A 21,548-nucleotide genomic window follows, 5' to 3' on the forward strand; every position below is an offset into this window, starting at 1 on the left:
ATGTGTGTAGGTAAATTTGACTGAACTGACGACTCATTTTTTAGCCAGTAAAGTCGCACTCGAAAATGCGTGCCAAGTTCGAGGCGAAACTTGAAAAAAAGAGGCAGCGCGCAACTCAAGTAGAGAGCAATAAAATAAAAAGCAAGACATACCTACAAGTATGAGAACGGCTGCAAAGCCAAAGCACTACCTTAACCGAATTGCGATTTTTGTACTAAGCGTTGCCAGCTAGTTGCTGGTGATAGACACTTGCTTAGTTAGTAAGCGATTGCCGGCAAGTATGCGAAGAAAAGCAACAAAAATACACGATAAAACTCGAAGCTAAGCGTGATCATGAACTTGAACTACACTTGTCAAACTAGCATATGAACCGTGCACACACATACAAACGTAAGCATGTACATGTGTAAGCATGTATGTAACCAAGTAAGACCGTTGAAGGCAGTGCAGTGCGGTTATGATCAGTAGTTCGCTAACTGGTTGGCGTTGCATATAAAAAAAAAATAATTAAAGCTTACAAGAATATTTTTATGTATATATATGTATATATATGTGTGTGTATGATGGTATATTTATGCATAGTTATGTAAAAGTTACAGCAAATAAATTTAAAGGTGTTTGAGTATTTAAAAAACTCTTAATTCTACGAAATAGCATTATGTTAGCCACTCCGCACCGTAGTTACACTTACTCTCTCTCGGAGTTAACTTACGTTAAGTGGTTGTAGTCGTTGAACTGAAAGAACTAGAAATATCAAGCCGCCGATTGGTGTTCTTTAAGAGTGGGTAATATTATTTCTTAAATCTGAAGCTCTTTACTAATACTAATATCCAATATTCAATCGACCTAATTCGAGAAACCATTAATCGCTTTTGCACCACGTTTACTCTAGTGAATAATGCGCATCCTCAGAGACGTCGCCCCGAAGACGCTATTGCTGCTGTGCAGCAGAGTATCAACGAAGACCCGAATGAGTCCATCCACCATCGTGCGGAAGTGGAACTGTGCTCATCCACTTTATGAAGGATTTTGCGATAGAATCTAGGCTTGCGGACTTAAGAAATTCAACTCATGCAAGAATTGAAGCCGATGCATGGGCCCAAAACAAGATAGTTACTGACTATGATTTTTACAAGAAAAATTTCTCAACTTTAAAGCTCACTTTTAGTTCAATGGGTATGTGAATAGACAAAATTGTCGATATTTCCATCGATTTGATCAATATTTTCAACAATTGGTCTTCCATAAACTTGTGCATCCTTGATGTCAAAATCGCCGGAACGAATCGGCTATACCAAAATGGCGCGTAATTGGCTATTAGAGTATCGGGTACATAAATACTATTCACACTTTCAGCCGCCTGGCTACGTCTTTATCGAAGCAAAATTGTAAAATATGACGTTCTTTCACTTTGCTGGTGTCCACATTTGACGGGTCCTCACACAATACCAAGTCAAGCAATCACTGAAAAGTTTTTATAGTACGATACTTTGTCTTTCAGACGCCACATAGATAAACACGCTTAAGCTATCTATTCGAAAAATAATTAATTTCTTATTACTAGAACCTATACTGAACTGATTTACATTGTTCACTACGTTAAAAATTTAGGAGATTTATCATAGACTTTAGTGGAATTTTATCCAAAAATATTTATACTTTTAAGGTATATAAAATGGAAGATGGAATATGCCGTTAACTTAACTACAACCCGTTGTATTTCACCCCCTTTTGAAAAATAGAAGTACACTTTCGTCTTCCTTAGTACATTTTATTTTCTTCCTTGTACCAAACTTTATCCTTCACTATATTTCTTACCTTGTATTAATATCTAGTATGCTTTTTACACTTTTAGAAAAAAGTTTTGCACACTATTCATTAAATTTCTTATTCTGCCATACTTTTTTTTTTGAATGTATAGCGTATTTGTGAATTTATGAACATCCCCATGCACATATATACGTACATACACATACATAAGTATGGTACATAGGGAAGTTCATGTTAAATTTCAGCTTTTATAAATTATCTTTTACTTATGTAGAGCTTGTATTGAAAAGTGTGTGTCTTATAAGAAACATACACTCGCATACATTTGTTCCAACATCTTTATTTATTCTTCTGTCATTCACTTTCCATTCTTAATTTCCCTTTTGATTCATACGCACAAGCAACGTGTACATATGTATGTATGTATGTATATGTCTGTTGGGCTACCTTAATGGTTCAATGTTTATATTCTAACTTTGTTTACAAACATTTGATGTTAATTTTTTCCATTTTCGTGCACACACTCACACACTCAAACTGCTGTGTATACATAATGTATACCTATAAGGAAATACCTTTATGTATGTATTAGGGTATGTCATTCAGTTTCAAAAATTTAATGTGTTTATGCATGCGCAAGTACACGCTTATGGATCTATGTATGTATGTGTACGTGTATGTTCGTAGTTTATACTCACGTGACAGATTCATACATATTTATGCGCCTACCGATAGCTCTAACGTCGATGCGTATACGCAGCCGTCCAGTGAGTTTTAATACAGCTATTTGTACGTTTTACGCTAGAAGGCAGTCAGTCAGTCAATCCGGGAACTAGCTGCCTATCAAGCCACGTAGCACCTACCGCGCTCCGCTCAGCTATAAACTTTATTATAGTTTTGACGACAGATCGCAGTACGCATATAATAATGTATGTATGTATGCCTCGTATGATAATGTGGTATAGTCATACATTCTATAAATGTTGTGTGTATTGAAAATTATATCAGTTAATTAGGCCTCGAGTTTGGGTGTTAGGTCAATGGGACAATAAAAATTGGTGTAATTAAACGTAAGGCATAGAGACTTTATTATAAGAGACTGTTCTAATATAGACGCTATATTTGTAGAGACACATATATATGGAAGACTCCTTTATACAAATAGTTTTATAAATGGAATTTTTTCTTTACTTAATGGCTCTATGAATTTTTTACTAACGTTCATTTTCGTAATAAAAAATAATTCCTTCATTAATTGCTATAAAATTTTAAAATTTGTTTATCAGTTCAAAGTTTTAATAATAATAAAATACTGAGATTATGAAAGAAATTTTGACAATAAAAAAGAATCACTACAAACATGACTGGAGATTTAAAGATATGCATTTCAACAAGCTCATATTCAACCTTATCTTGCTCGACTAGACTAGCTCGCGTGTATAATCACGCTGATCACTTATATAAGTATATAGCTACTTTTTATAGTTTCTGACGTTTGGGTATTACAAACATCGTGCCAAACTTAATATACCTTTATTGTATACTTAAGACATTCCAAGTATAACTAAAGATCTAAGTTACGGCAGTACTGAAAGCTATCTTTCACTAATTTACTCAAAACCATAATTTTCGACTGTTCGTATAAATAGTAAAATTAAGTTTTTATTATGTCAAATTCGCTTACAAATTTAGTCAAACCAATGGACAGTTTCTGAAAAAAAAAAATACTGCCGTCATTAAATTTGACATAATGAAATCCGGACATAAATGGCCGTGGAGTTGGTCTGTGATATTCTTAGCAGAGTATATATTATATTATATAAACTAACTGACGATTTGTATATATTATCAACAGCTGTTATTTATTCTTCTTATAAGGAAGCTTGTCACGTAAATTTGACTAAAAATATAGCTATCAATCGCTCATTGAAATATTTAAAACAGACATGGCTCAGTCAAGTCTACTTTGAAATTTGAGGCATTTGATAATGCTTGAGCATACCGTCTTCTACTCGCTACTTCTCTGATCGCTATACTTGAATTCTACTCACTTGTCAAAACATTTGCATGAAAGAATAATATAAAGCCTTCCTATGTAATTCAAAACAAGAAAATTAAAATTCCCGTTCGATTAGTTGCTCTCTAAGTTTTGATGAATTGAAGGTAGCTTCTATATTGACTTGATTCATAGCCGTTGGTTGTTCGATTCACTATTTCTCAATTTATATACAGTTATTTAGTGTATGTAGGAATACAGCAAGCCACTTCAATATTTTAATGCCTTTTTTCGATGTATTGTCCTAAATTGGGTTTTTATCCCAAAACATGCTGAGACATTTCTAATTAAAAGCAACTGTTTAATCAAAAGTAACATAATCATTTTCGGGAGTCTTTCTATGTCTATTAATATCACAGAAAATCCAAGCTTACACCTAAAAAAAAATAATTATAGCTGCCATAAAAATTGAGCGATCAAAATCAGGATAAAGATCTTTTTATACCCTATATGCACCTGTTAAGGCTATTATAGAAATTATCTTATACTTGTATTAGCGTTTATCTTAGATGGTTTCTGTCGAACATTGAGGCCTAAGAAATTTCATATGCCAATCATGCTCATGCTCTATAAAAATTTTTCATTTCCGCTGAAGCTTTTCTAAGTATTCTTAAGACCATTTGAGGACTTTTATGAAGAACTGGTTCAAAATGTGAGGTTATAATAAGAAATGCTTAACTTTTGTATTGAAAGTTTTATTGCACAATAAAATTATTGAAGGAGTATGATGCTCCGCAACCAACAAGCGAATCACTATAGTTTATGGAAATTTCCAAAGTACCTGCCAGAAAAATGAAGCGTCAAACTATTTGTACATATATTTATAATTATATGGAAGTAAACACTTGCATTAATACATAAATAATGTGTGTGGATACATATATTATATAGCAAATCGGTGTCACCCAATTTGGTCAGCAATTAAGAAACCAGCGTGCACGGCTGTTGCCACTTATGTGACCATTGACCAAACTTCAACCGCTGAAGCTGACCAAAATTGAAAATCGCCGAAAACAACAACAACAACAACGACAAAATGTTGAACATGAAAATGACAAAAGCAATAATAATTTGCGGCACATTTGGTTAAATACTTTGTTTAATGTAATAAAAAGGGAAGTCATGCGTCGGTGCGCCCCCACACAAACTTAAACACATGCTACAATTAGCCAGCGCATGAACGCTGAAGTGCATTTGTACATTTGTAATTGCCTTTGAATGAGTCTGCTGTGCAGCCACCATTATGGCACACCCCAACAGATCTACTCATCGACTCCCTCAGCCATCCATTTAACTACTCATTCATTCATTATGGCAATCGCTCAGCCGTTGCAGCGCGGCGCACGTGAGGGCAGCGTTAGCAAGCACGTTTGCCTTTGCGTGGCGAGCTAATTGCCTATCACTGATTTTAAATACCCACAGCGCACCATAATATTTACATTTCGCCATTTCTTTTTTGTTTTTATTGCTTTAATATTTTTATGATGTGCAAAAAGTTGGCAATAAAAGGGAGAGCACCGAAAGCAACAAACAAAAAGTTGCACTAAAAATGCCATTCATACTTTTTGCCTTTCCGCTGCCTCGCGTGAGCTCGTTAACAAGCTTTTCCCGCAAACGCGCACGCAAAAAACACACCCATACATGCTTACATTTATACTACATTCCCACATTTGGCGAACTTTTTGCGCTGTTCTTCCCGCATTTGTGTTTCTCTGCCTTTTCTAAACAACGTTTGTTATTAATTCACTTGTTTGCAATTGTGTGCGAAAGCGACCAAAACAAAAGCCCCCTCAAATGTGCCAAAAAACTCGAACTCGCCTAAATTCAATTTGCCAGGCCGCCACGCAAGCACACAATGCATGCGAACGTAACCTCACTTCACCTTGTCCAAAACGACGACATGCGATTTGTGTGTGGCGTGTTTGATGTCATCACAGTGACCAGTCAACTGGTGTTGATGTTTGTGTTGTTATTGGCTATGGTGTTGGCGTTTGACACCGACTGCGCTAGAATCAACACCAATCGACTGTTGTCGACGCGGCGTGATTTCATTCACAGTTAATCGAAATAATTTTTGCATGAAATTGTGTTGTCAATTAAAAACAAAAAAAATTTAAGTAAGGAAAAGCTAGGTACGGTTGGTATCGAACACTAAATATTTTCGAAATTTTAGAGTATCTGGAGGAATAAAAAAACATTAGACAGCCCAACTTACCGGGCGAACTTTGGTTATGAGGGTTAAAGTTATAATATGGAATTTTTGTAACAAACCACACAAAACAATAAAGTGAAATTTTCATTATGTTGAAATATTTGTTTTTACTTGAGATATTCACACGAGAATCAGCACCTCTGCTATAATTGGGACTAAAGAAAAAAGTGCTTTGATTTCATAAGTTTTGGACTTACGGACGAACGGACCTACTTACATCCATAGTTCAACTCATCTAGCTCTACTGATGAATTTGATACACACAACTCCACATCTGTCTCGAATAGTTTAAGGTGATATCTCCCAAACTTGCAAAAAAAAGAGATACAATTGATCAGAGGGTCTAAAATAATTAAAGCGGATTTTATTTTCGAAATGTGTTTTTTAAAGAAAAAATGCAACGCTTTTAATTTAATGATTTGGGCATCGTGGACATCTTCTTTTGGGCCCATTCACCGAACCTGGTGGTCGTTCGGATTCAATTCTTGCACGAGTTGGGTTATATAAGCAGGAAAACCAAAATCCTTCCACACAAGATGGATAGGCACAGTTCCATGTTATGGATCGATTGCATGCAGTTTTGAAAGAGAGTTGTTCGAACTTCACACTACCTTAAGCGATCATTTTATGGTAGTACAAACAACTGTTATTTACATAAAAGTATTGAACTCTGTGTTAAATGTTTGAGTGTATAAAATAACAGAAATACATCTAATCAATTATTGTACAACATTATCAAATGACAAAAGGCAAAAGTTGACATTGACTGATTGGGTATAAAGAGTGGTCCAATACAAGATAACAGCTCTTGCTGCTTTGTTTTAAAATTAGTAATTTTTCAACGACACTTTCAGAGTAATTATTTCGAAGAATCAAGAATTTCGACCGAATAAGTCACTATTAAGATTAGCAAACAAGAAAATCGTTCAGTAAAGACTTCAATATAATATGAACATTAAAATTTTTCTACTAATAATAATCATTTGGTCAATTCTGCTAAGCTCAATAATGACAACTGCGAATTAGCTGATTATTATATTTTTTCTTTTGTCATGTAAAATATGGAATATTTTTAGAAGGGGTAATGGAGCATTTATATAATGCCAAATACATAGGTTAGGTTATGGTAGATCAGTAGGCTAATACGAGTAAGTTACGCATATATGCACCAGTTTTAGTCCTTTGCGATACCAGATGAAATGCTATTACGAAGTCCCTGAGGGGTAATCATTCTTTAGGATGCGTGAGCTTAACGAGAATTTTAGCAGTCTCTGTGCCCTCAGTAACGATTCCTCTTCTAGTGTCTCATACTGTGGGGCACCCAAATGCTTGATGCGTTGCCTTGCCAATGCAGAACAAGTGCACGAGAGATTCTCTATTGTTCCCCTGATGCCCTGCTCTTGACATTTCCTGCGGTCTTCTCCATCTAGCCGTAAGCCAGTCTGTATAACGTTTAATGTGTTGCGCGCAGCTAACATACCTTTACCGGCCATCTCTTTCTATGTTTACTCTGAGTCTTCTTTATTGAATTCTCAATTGAAAAGTGATCGGTACTTGTCAAACCATCATTACCCACCAAGCTATGCTCGATGGTTCTATATGTAAATTCTCCTGCAGCGAAATATTTTCATCGCGAAACGAAAATGCTACCATATAAGCATTTCAATTGCTGAGTTTGCGTTTATCTTACCTTCTTTATGGGTGTCGAGAATTTTTAGTAAAATGCTACCGTATAAATATGTCACAAAATAGAGACTTTTTATAACAAATCACTTCTTCTTTCACTGCTGATCTAATGAGGTTTTCTTAAAAGCCAACACACGACTTCAAATGTCTTTAAGGATACAAGTAAAAAGCCAAAGTACCTCAAATATTACTAAAGTTTGCCAGTTTTTACACGAACTCTTTTGTGCATAGTTTTTTCGCAAAAAATTTTTGGCAAAATTGATTGCTATGGTAAATACGCAATTTAACACACACCATTTGTGTTTTTAGTGTTGTTATTCCTTTTTTTACAGCTTTCGCAGTTTTGCCGAGTTCAATGCACCTTTTTCATGCTTAATTAAGCACTTGAGGCTTTAAATGTTAATAATGCACACATATATACATAACACATACATACATATACATTAGTATAGAAAGGTACATATATGCGTATGTATTTTCAAGAATGACATAATATTCGCTAAAATATAATATAATATCAATGAAATCTACGAACTCGTAGTGAAATTTCTATATAAGGTTTTCTCTTCGGCCACAACAAGGCAGTAACATACATAAAAATGACAAATTGTGCGTTGCTCTGAGTCATTGGCAGCCGTCGTAGCAAACTCAATAGTTTTGACCCACACAACCAGCTTTTTTTTTATATAAACGATTCACTTTTATACGTTCAAATTTCAAACGAAAAAATTACCAAACACTTCATTACCACTAATTTTCTTTTACTGTTGACCGCTTATTATCTACCGTTGGAAAAAATTAACGCTTTGTTTTGTAGAAAGGTCAAAGAATGCCTACTTAAATCGTGATGAAGAGAAAATGTTATAAACAATCTAGTTAAAGATGTGAATTATAAATCAATAATAAAAAAAATACTAGTTTTTATATTTTAATATTAACAAATGTGTTTTATAACAGTAATACAAGTGTTAATGTATTTAATTAGTACTTTAGGTCTGCTATATTCTTAATTCACAGCAGTTAGTAACACATGGGTTTTTTGCATTTCCCGAAATTGGCTTCCAAACAAATACTCTACAACTGTTTACAGCACTTCTGTGTTAGTATTGAAAGTAAGGATGCAAATGCACGTTTGGTAGAAGTATTATAGATCCGTCTCTCCAAAAGTTTAACAACTCGTATAGTTTTAGAAGAGGGGATAGTCTCATGCCAAGAATACTAAACTCAGCAATATTTTTTTTTTATACCCACAATAAATTAGTGTATGTATGATTTTCCTTAATATTACTATAATATCTTTTCATTTATAAATTCCAACACGTCTGTCTCACATGAAATATGAGCACAACAAGTATGGTTTATATATAATACTTTTTTACACAGATGTCTAAAGACATCTTGCTGCGTATGCCGATCGAAGTGTATCGGTAACAAATTGATCTAACTACGAATCTTCGCGGATCACTAACAAACCATATTAAATTTCACACTTAACACTTGCTTTAGTACTTGCCGCCTTGCCCAGAGTATGCACAGGTTCACATAAAAATATATGTGTGAAGAAATTCTATGTATACGGGTATGTGTGTCTATTGAAAAATATAAAACGCTTGTGTCTATATAACAACAACAAATGTGCTGTTCAACACCTAACCAATGGCAGTTTTAACTTATCAATCACCTTCGGAACATTTCACACATTCATCATTAAAGAGATAGCTGCCTATCTGTAGACATACATAAATACATAGCTCTTTCGCGGTGCCTAGCACACAATTCACACCTGAGTCCATACAAGAGAGCTGAGCAAAGAAGGGTATCTTAAATTTTTATTTGCACAATGCCAAAATACAACAAAAAAAAATTATAGACACACACACATACAAATGCATATATGGCATATACTAACAATGGTGTTAATCCCAGTGGTCTCCTTAATTACAGCTTCACGTTACACAAACAAAAACTGAACTGGAGCAAAAAGAAGCATTAAATCATCGTGACACTTTCGTCGAGAGAAATGCGCAGCTTATTTCATTTTCAAAGAGAAGGGTATCTAAATGGCAGTAAAGTGATGAAATCTCATAACTCACTTTGATCACAATGAATGAAACTACACGCACATACATACTTATTTATATAGAAATAATGAGCTATCAGAAAAACTGATCGGTGTCGTATCACAAATGTCGCAATTCAGGTGTGTCAAATACTTAACTATGAGCAAAGGAGCGTTCACAGGCGATGAATGAATGAGAGAAAAAAATGGTTACTAAACAATTATGTTTCATGACGTTGACAAAATTTTACACACCCATTTAAATAGTTTACGACAAATGTAATGTAAATCTAAGAAAAAACACCGGTGACACCAAGTAGTAAGTAAACTAGAACAATAAGCCCATATATAGACACAATTGAGTGGATGTATTTACAACAAACACTCGATATGTGTGTAATTATTTCTTGATATTTGTAAGGCTGTTGCCGAACAAAAAATTGAAATCAATGTAAACAAACTTCCTAAAAACTGCTATAGTTTGTATATCCTACTTGCAAAGAATCGCTTGTGAATCGCAACGTAAAAAAAAAGCAATTATTTTCTTTTTATACCAAGCTCAATCAAAATAAAACAATATAAAACTTAGTAAATGTAGGTTAGGTTAGGTTAAGGTGGCTGATCCTAACAGAGATCTGTCCTTCACAGTTTATTAGACCGGTCCATTACGGGAGGTAGAACTCCTGTAAAATTAATAATAAAGACCCCCCATGAATCGACGAAGCTATTTGAGCCGATCACAAGTTGTTGATGCGGCTAATGTCAGCTTCGGCTAGGTTTCCAGGTTCGTTGAAGGTATGACTGCCGAGTGATTTCAACCTCTGTTTTGCAAAAACTGGTACAATATCCAGTAAGAAAACTTGCGAATGCGGCAAGATGAACTTTGCTAAGGGTAATTAGCTCAGTAGATATTCTATGTTTTAACCCAAGCTAAAAAAATCTCGTAGTCGCCCAGAGGCTGGTCGTCGACTAACGCCTGGTAAGCGCATGCGAGGTCCAAAGGTTCAGTGCTAGAACCCAAGATGACAACGGGGATCCATTCGTTCACATTCCAGTGTGAGTAAATGTAAGAACCGAACAAAAATAATTTAAATTCAATCCTTAATTTTATTTTATGTATTTTACTTTAATAGTTTAAGTGAGGAGTCCGTATCTACTCGTTTTTCATTGATAAACTCAGTAAACACCATTTTGTTATCCTAAAATGCTCAAGCTCTTTTAAAAGCTACTTGAAACAACATATTTTAAAGAAACATCTCTGGTCTTAAATTATCATCAATACAGGTTAATTAATAACTTTTAAGTAGTATGAACGGTAGGCAGGCTTACTTTTCGGATGAGGAAATTGGGTGATAAGTAAGAATCATCACAGGCCCACTTACCCTTAATGAAGATTTGGAACATAGATAAAGTGGAAACCGAACCATGAGGCAAATCGCTTTAAAATGCGAAAACCGAACCGGAGACGACTAAAAAAATGTTTCGGTTCGGTTCAAAATGAAAATCCCAATAATAAATTTTAAATTTAATAATATACAACGCGTTTAAAATGTAACCCTTAGGATAAGCTGCCACAAATTTGCTTGATGTTACATTAATGAGATTAGCAATAATTTTTCACTGTAACTTCAAATCGCGTTTGTGTTCTCAGAAGGTTGGCATACTTTTAAAGTGATTATTTTTTTGTAAATATTTTTTGGAAATGAGTGTGAATCCAGTACACAAAAATTTTTACTTTGACAAATACGTGATACATACATTTCAGAGAAGATCGTTGGTGAAATTTCGAAGAAGAAATTCCAGAAGCAATCTATATTAAAATTTCTTTCATTGACAGTCTACATTTGGTCATGCTACATATGTATATGCATATAATAATAACTATTGGTATCTTCCATACCAGGTTTTGTAATTAACGTTAAAAAGTTTTAATAACATAATAATAATTTACACGAATTTGATCTCAATTACGAAGCTTTTTGTACATATGTATAAGTATGGGTTTTTTTCATATCAATTAGTGTAAAAAACTGAACCATTTGAACCAAAACGAACTGCGATTCAGAGATGCTCATAAACCCGTTCTTGAACCGGTATAAGTATTTTCTGAGTGCTTCGAACCACTGAATAGAACCACATCGAGATCAGTGAATGTCCAACCCAATATTCCAATATTCCAATCTTAAAAAAAATTGCTCAGATTGGAAGAAAACAAAACAATTATTAAATTCCCGAAGATTTTGAATACGATATACTTGGAGGTACAACAAACCTAATGACGGGCCGGCATTCTCACTTTTTAATCAACTAAGTACTATATAAATTTCCCAATTTTCTGAAAATATTGTACATTTGTATTTTGTATTTAAAAGTTATGGGACCAATGAAGCCTTTGATGCGTGAAACATGGTTAATATTTCTGAATTCTTAAAAACAATTGAGCAAATCAATTTTTTATATGTAAGTTGGGAAACAATACAGATTCCAAATATATTGAAACGTTTATACAAAGCATTCGAGTATATCCCCTGTTCAATTTAGCTAAAATTTTTGCCGTCAAAAGACAATGACCATTTTTGAATATAATCAGTATATATTACTTTGAAAGGAATCACCAATTAATATTTACCAAAATTATTGGAATAACTTAACTAAATTAAGTGGAGCCAACTTAAGACAAGTTACTATTAAAATGTTTGTACCGTTAAATCGGTTGAAAAATTCACTGAACCGCAATGAAATAAGATTTTTCTTGATTTTGTTGAGTCTCGGCTTATAACTTTTCTAATTTTTAAATTACTGACAGTTTAGTGTAGTTAAACTCACAACTAATGGAATAATCAACTTAGTAAATGAAGCAACTTACACTAGTTTTAATACTAATTTAATAAAGCTAAAAGAATATTACTGAACGAAAAAATTACAACCAGCCAAAAGAGCAGGTATGTATATACAGTTGTGTGCCAAATATGTGCAGCCGCCAATGCATAAGATAGATTTTATGCGTATCTGTCATTCTACATTCAAGAAACTTGAAATCTACATCCAGCTAAATGCTACTTATAATATTTGTACAACATCAACCATAAATCGATGAGTGCAAAATAAATGCGCCTAAGCCTCCTTGGCAAGCGCAAGTCACCATCCAAAGCTTGTGTTGCTGCGAGATTCTTCTAGTCCAAAGTGGAACGTAAGAGCCTCTTAGCAAGGTTAATTTCTCCGTTATAGTAGGTGTTTTGAGAGGACACTGTACAATAGGACCACACACAGTTAGGTTGCTAATTGCTGTATAAGGGCATGGGGATCTATATCTATGAGTCTTAGAAGTCACTAAGTACCAGCGCTCACAGCTGTCCAATTGGGATCCTGCGTTATCTTTGGTGCAAGGATTAGCCCTACGAGCTAACCTGGCCTAAACTAATGCTCACCCATTCAAATTTTGAGTTGCTAGGGAGAGAGCATGCTGATGAAAGCTTTTGACCGTTACACATTCATTTCATAAAGAGGGTTGTAAACGCGTGTTTAAAATAACCCGAAAGCATAATAAAGCCTGAACCATGCCTTAAAGTGGGCGGGATTATGTGACTCATCGAGCATCAATTTGATGATAAGTTGACTGTGGCATAAGTTTTACACAATACTGTACATGTAAACATACATTTTTAGGTTTATCATTTTGTCGAGAGAATTTTATTGACTATTAATTTTATTTTGGCAAAGCTAAATCGTAAAAAGAAATTTACGTTTTAGATTTATATAATTACAACTACATTAGTTTTTGTTTTGGCAAGATTGGATTGAATGTTTTTTTTTGCGTGTATGCATGAATATGTGTATTACACCTAATTTAATCGAGTGGGAAGCTATAAGCATTTGATTAAGCATTCAAATCAAGAAACACGCGTTTAATCTGCTTATGACTCTATTGCCTATTCACCTGCCGTCCCATCTGCTTTACTACTATTCGAAATTGTTTGTTGTACTATGTATTTACGTTCTAATAAAATATTTTTTGCGATCATATGTTTATCAAGCATTATGCGCAGTTTATTTTTTAGTTAAGACATTCCGTAACGTTTTATGATTAAATAAGGTACCAGGTATTTAATGATGATGTATGAATAATTAGATTGGTTTATTAACATAGTAAAAGGTGAGATAACGCTATAAAACACATGATAACGTACGTTGCAGAATCGAGTTGTTACATCTGTCATAATAAGAATGAAGTCGTACTTTCAACTTTGTGGAAAGCCCAGCTTTTTCGACACTTTGTACTCTCTAGCCTGCTTTAAGCGTAATGAGATTGTTTTTTTTTTTTCAAAAATATAGTTGTGGCATCAACGCTGGTCTCTGAAACCATCCATTTCATTTTCAACTGTTCTGAAATCGATATCTTAGTATCGATATTTATATAATATTCGAATTTAAATCTGCTATAACATAAGTAGTAGTACTGTTATGCAAAATGATTGTTGATGGTAAAATTCTCTTAAAATAATACACGAAAATTCATTATAATATGTGCAAGGTGTGTTCCAAAGTAAACAGAAAAAGCCAGAACAAATGGTTTTATCGGCAAAATCAAGTAATTTTATTCAAAATAGTCTCCTTCTGCTTTAACACAGCTTTTTGCACCGTCCAAAAGCATGTCGAACGAGTGTTTTAGCTCGTTGCCCGGTATGGCCGCCAGTATGCCGGTGCTAGCCTTTTGAATGGCCTCCACGTCTGCATAACGCTTTCCTTTCATCGTCAAATGCACTTTTCCGAAAAGGTAGAAGTCGCACGGTGCCATATCAGCTGAATACGGGCAGTGATTGATTGTTAAAATGTGATTTTTGGTCAAATAATCCGCCACAAGCGTCGATCGATGAAACGTCGAATACGGCGCACCAAACGCTTCAAAACTCCAAGGTAGAATACCGCATTAACGTTTTGGCCGGGGGTTCTTTGTGGACAATACAGCAAATCACCATTGTCTTCACTTTTGACTTCTGCAGGCGCGATTTTTTGGGTTTCGGCTCATTTCTCATTTATGTCCTCACCACCACTTTGAAAACGTTGAAACCACTCGTGCACTCTGCTACGGGATAGGCAATCATCGCCATAAACTTGTTTCATCAATTGAAACGTTTCGGTAAAAGTTTTACCAATTTTAAAACAAAATTTAATGTTGACTCTTTGTTCGAAGCTCATTTTCGCACAGATGACAAAAACATCCTGACACTTAAAATGCAATAACTTCACTTCTAATAAATGAAATATCATGAAATTTTTACTGAACGTCGATAAAGGATAGCATATTCTAACGCACTAGTCGACATATAAATGGCGCTACTAGAATTTACTTTGTTACTGTTTACTTTGGAACGCATCTTGTAAGCTAAGATCATAACGTATGTTACGAAGGCAAGACATTACATCATTCAATAAAAATTGACTCAGCACATCAAAACATAGTTGTTGGAAATGTAAAAAAGAAAATTCTGAGCACAAACATTTTTTGCCAGATTTTTAAAAAATTGTTAATACAGCTTATGAAAAGTCGGTCGAGAAGTTTTGGTTAAAGTCATCACCTTCATCAAAACAATCGCAGTTTTTGCACCAATTAAGCTAATGGAATTCTGTTGGCAGATTTAAGACTGTCGCCAAGACACCCAACAGCGCATTCTTCTTACATGGTTTATTTAAGTTATAGTGAACAGTGTATATTAAGTCTGCCAAGAAGTTGGTAAAACCCAGAAAGAGACCCTATATAATTATATATATATAAATAATCTGCGTGATCATCTGTCCGTCTTTATATACTCCAACTGGTTGGTTTCTCAAGCTCTGAGATATCGATCTGAAGCAGCTCACTCGTCGGAACCGCAGAAATCGTACCACTAGGGCATATACAAGTAGTTACCACACAATCTAAACGATCGGAATTAAATGCTTGTACGGAAAACTTTTTCATTAAACGAAATATTTTCATAAAATTTGACATACGTTATTGTCTAAAGCAATGGTGCATTCTTCGAAAAATTGTTTAGGACGGATCAATATAGCATATAGCTGCCATACAAACTGCAGGATCGGTACGAAGGGTATTATAGCTCCGGTGCAACCGAAATTAACATTTCTTCTTGTTTGCTATAAGGAATGCACCTGTGTTTTTTCCTTGAAACCTTATTCTCCAATCGATCGTACATATATGTATGTATATGTAAAGGCTTACAGTATTCTTCACTTTTCAGATATTGCTCTAGCACCACATACTACTTCAAAAAAACTATTATTATATTCGCTTTAGTCAAATTTCTCTCTTTGTCTGATAAAGTTCCATTTTACCTCCCAAATATTGGGTGGTTTGGCGTTAGTGACCATAGACTAGATATGGTAAATATATGGTGACTAGCACTACATATAAATAAGTCATGTCGTATACTTGGTGAACATATCATTTCTTGTTCTATGCCTTCGCATACTAATGTTCGCCTAAACTTAGCCTCATGTAGGAATGTATGTTAAACTATTTAAAAGATTTAAGAGAATACGTCTATACTAATATATATGTAACATGGTGTCCTGCTAATCCCTTCTTCTTGTGCGTAAATATCTTTTTAGGAGGACATATGCACATACACACACATAAGTAAAATAAGCCATTCGTAACAAACGCACTTCTCGATGGACAGTCGCAGCTGTGGGGTTCGCTCCTTGCCCTGAGAAATAACATGTAATATTTTTCACTTAAGTAAATATGAAGTATCCTGAATGCATATGACATATGTATATATATGTATGTAAATACATCTCGTGCAAAAGTAAAAGTGAACACTTTAATACTTTGCTAAACTGTCAGACCTTAGATATATATTCCACTAGCACTAAAATTAAGACATGTGTATATATATGTATATATATATGCGTATGCGTATTTAAAGGTATGACTTCTCGTATCTAAAATAACGCTTCGGCCTTGAAAGTGGATTTAAACAATATATTAAAATTTATTTAAAAAGCAAAATTGCGCAATCAACTCAAATGTGAACTCATACATATCAATATACATATTTATATACAAACATAGTACCCCTGTCGAAAAAAAACAGCGAAAGTGAAAACATAATAAACTAATCAAATAAATAATGTGCCACTATCACCAGTGCTAATTTCGCCTCGGTCCTGATCGCCGCTGAACGGCAGTCGAAATTTGTCGTTCAGCGTTCTACGCTATCACCGACCTTGCCGAAATATAATAAAAGAAATTTTATTGTGCAAAAAGTTGAAATACCTGAAATCAACATTTACACGATACAAATACAAGAAAATATACATATGTACATACATACATTGTGGACTCTATAAGGCAATGCGCAGTATTTTGGAAATTGGCTGTAAGCAAATGCAGAAGAAATAATATGCAAAAAATAGTAATATATTCGAAAATTCAATATAGGTATGCCATGACTCCAGCAAATATTTTATATTCTTCACTTTCCGCAAGCATTAAACTGGTTATTAAATCTATTAGAGCTCTGGTAAAATAGTTCAACAGTTACTGTTAAATTGTCGACTAGAGCACCCCCAAATGATGAAAACGACGTGGAAGAAAGGCGATGCTATTATATTTTGAAATGATCAACTTTTTCAGAATTTAACTATTTTCAAGATTACTGTAACACATTATTGAATTATCTACATTCGCATGCCCTCATCTACAATCAAATTCAAAATATATAACATTTTCACATCTGTCACACGACTATATCGAGCATAAAGAGACTATTATAGCGAATATACATGTATACCTTTATCTTTCAGTTTTCCAGCAAACCTCTCCGCAAAGTTTAACCAGATTTCTCATGTGATAAGCCGAATAAAATTCCTACATTCTAAAGGGATTTATATTCAGTGTCGTCATCGATAATCCGAAATGTATTGTCTAATTTTATATTTATTCCAGGTCTATAACGAAAATAGAAAATAATTCCGAGCTAGGGGCACAAACCACACCTATAACAGTAATTACTGTGGCAGGTAAACGGAGAGGACCACTACAGTATCCCAGATACATATTCGCGACATTTGCTGGGATGATAGGTCGAATAATCCAGATATAACTTTATGTAGAGAATTTTTATATCTGAAGTGCAACTCATTACGATAAGGTTTTCAGAAGACTCTTGGGCAATATTGGGTAACACCTGATCTGTGAAGAAAAAAATAGTGATACAAAATCTGATTGAGGTTGTTGGATTCCCATATTTCATAATGTTGTAACTATTTTTTCTAACATTTTTTAATAGTAGATGTCTTGCTTAATGGAATATCGTTTTTATACCCTGAGCAGGGTAAATTTAGTTTGTCCCGAACTTTGTAACACCCAAAAGGAAACGTCGGAGACCCGATATCGCACCACTATAAAGCAGCCATACATACTGAACGATCGGAATCAAGTGCTTATATGGACAACTTTTTCAGTTGAGGGGGGTTCTTAATGGTACAGTCTCCGAAGAAATTGTTCCGATCGTCAGTTTCGATCGAAATCAAGTTCTTGAAACAAATCTTTTGTATTTGTGAAAGAGATGATAGCTTCGTTGCAAACAAAGTTAACACTTTTTCTTGTATTTCTTACATTTTTGAATAGTAGATATCTTACTTGGTGAAATATCGTTTATTTTACATTCCTTCGATGTGGTTGCGAACCAACTTCTGAAATATCGAGTACAACTCACCAAGCAGATTGAAAAGTTCAGGTACATCCCACACATATAGGAAAATAAAACTAAATTTTTTAAAAAGTTTTATCTTTCATTTATAACGAATCGGCTTGCCAGAAATACTGGCTTTAAATGTATATATTTTATTAAAAAAAAATATAAGTTTTTAGGGGGAGGAGTATGACTAAATCTATGTTGCATTTCATTTTGAAAATTTCCCTACAAGTATTATTTTATGGTGGTTTTCTCCGACGATTCATTGTTAGCTACAGCTGAAACTATTTGAACCATTACACTTAGAATATTAGCACTAACCTTAAGAAAATAAGTTTTCTAGACACTCATCTTATAAAAAAAAAAGTTTTTTTAAGACCGGCTTAAGCTTTAATTTCTATATTTGAAGTTAAGTTTTTTTTATAATTATTATATGCATTTAATATCTACTTAAGCACGCCCGTGAGTCTTTTATAATAATAATAGTTGTGTGAACAGTTTGAGCAAATAAAATAGGTACCAACATATATAGATACATATTAAATGTATCGCACAAACACCGAAACTAAATCGCAGATATGTGATATATCTAACACTTTAGTGCATACGTAGTGTAAGTACACGGCAAGATGTATTCATATTATATTACATAATATGAATTTATATTAGATTACATAATACTTGTGATAGCACTGTTTAGATATTTTAACATATTATTCGCTAAAAATTCAAACTTGGTGTGCGTAATTTGAAGGAACATGTTACGAACATGTTTAAAAGATCAACGAGGTTGAGACATCTTTTTTTTATCACTCTTAGTACCATAGCTATCACAACCTACGGTTTCAAGTTCAGACTAAAGCTTTTCGATAATTTTCTTTCACTTCTTATTTAAATCGAACGCGCAGAGTTATTTCTTTGGTCAAGGTATTGTATAATTATTATATGGTTTATATTAGGGTGGAGCGAAAAAAAAGTTTTATTTTTTTGCTTAACCGGGAGTCTGTAAAATATAAAAGAAGAAAATTTTTGAACAAAAAAAAAATTTTAACACCTCTCGCACTCAGTTTTAAAGTAAATTTCGAGTTTTCTGGACAAAAAAAAATTATATTTGGTTTAACCTTTTCACGAATTTGACGGTTTTTGACTCAAAATTTATTGTAACGCTAAAGGAAAGCATGTGGTCATTTAAGACTTTTTTTAAAACTCCAATACTGACCACAAAAAAATTTTTTAAGTTGTTAAATTTCAACTGGTCAGAAAGAGGACTCTCCACAGCTTCTAGAACACTTATCAAATTTTTTTTACTATATACAAATTTTAGCTCGAAAATTTACTTTAAAACTGAAGGTGCCTCTAGGTGTTAAAAAAAATTTTGGTTTTTTTGGCCAAAAAAAATTTTTTTTTTAAATTTACAGATTTTACCCCCAGGCTAAGCCAAAAGAAAAAAATTTTGTAGCTCCATCCTAGTATATATATAAATCATGATCCCCCACGAGTAAGAGTTTGATCTCATCTCTTACGAGTTATGAAACTAAGTGATTGATAGAACGAGTATGAAAGTAAATATACGAGTATATGCAAATTATATGGCTCGACTCGCCATATACTAAATAAAAGGGTTCGAATCGAACAAGCAACTGGTATAAATGCTGGTATAATTAAGTTATATTAAGTATAGATGTTATTTATTTTATAGGTATACTACATATATAGATGTATATATCTATAGATCATTCATTGTATATATCTATATATATATATGCCAACTATTGGCATCTTTTAAAATCTCATGCTCATTCTAATTTGGACCATAGTGAGATTTCGATTGAAATTTTTAACAACTAAATTATTGCTTTAGAATGCATAACGATTTTTTTTTTGCATTAATACTCTTTCATATGTAACCTATCCAAATTAAGCTTATCGGTGCCGCTAAAAATAAAACAAGCTTATCACTTTAAATTTAGATAAAAGTGCACACTTATTCCCATCGTTAATGGTATATGGAAACGGAATTTATTTGAGTTCATATTTATTATCTCCAGTTAATTTTATAATAAGAATAAGACACTTCGAGTGGTAAGTAGTTATATACAATATAATATTATTAATATCAGTTGGCATTAGGAACTATATACAAAAAAATTTCTGCATCTATAAGCATGTATATTTAATTGCTTAGTTGTCATTAAATACATACTACATATAAATATATATGTATCTTTTCAAGGTATTTAAAGCATTACTGCCTTGTAACACACGGTGAATAATGAAATCTAACCTAGTACGCGATAAAATGTAAAGTTATCGAAGGCCTTCTTGAAAGTAATCTCTCCTCCGATGTTTGACATCCACTGGCAGAGGCAGCATATAAGAGAATAGAGTTTATAACCCTCGTTAACATAAATATACCAACTTTTCATCTTAGTTTCTCTATGTCCGCTATAATTTGGCACTGGAGGGGAGAGAACACTGTATGAAATGGGCTGCTAAAGGGTTGGATCTACATACATTTGTATTGACTACTATATTAATAAATAAATCACCACGATAAACTTGAAATTAGCTCTAATTATCTCATACATCTAACTTTACACAATTAATTTCGTCTATCAACATATATATAGGTTAATAGAAAGGAGTTTAAATACAGACTGTTAACAATATAAAGAATGTTCGTAAAGATTATGATAGATATGTAAATATTAAAGTAAATTTATAATTTTTAACACAATTTACAAAATACTCAAATATTTGCGTGGGCGAAAGATAAATATTTTATTTGAAATAAAGTTACTTTAGCAAAAGATGTTAATTGCTGGAATACTTTATTACTATGATAATAACCGATATAAAACCATAAAATATATTTTTATTACTATGATAATAACAGATATAAAACAATAAAATTACAAAAATATAAAAAGACTCTGAAATACCTACATCTTTTGATATTTTTTACAAAGTGAATCGAGTTGATGTAAAAACCAGAAAAAATGCTAACTTCGGTTACACTTACGCTATAATACCCTTTACTGGTGCATTTCTTATAGAAGTAGA

This window comes from Bactrocera oleae, chromosome 5, assembly GCF_042242935.1.
Source record: "Bactrocera oleae isolate idBacOlea1 chromosome 5, idBacOlea1, whole genome shotgun sequence".
Lineage (NCBI taxonomy): Eukaryota > Metazoa > Arthropoda > Insecta > Diptera > Tephritidae > Bactrocera > Bactrocera oleae.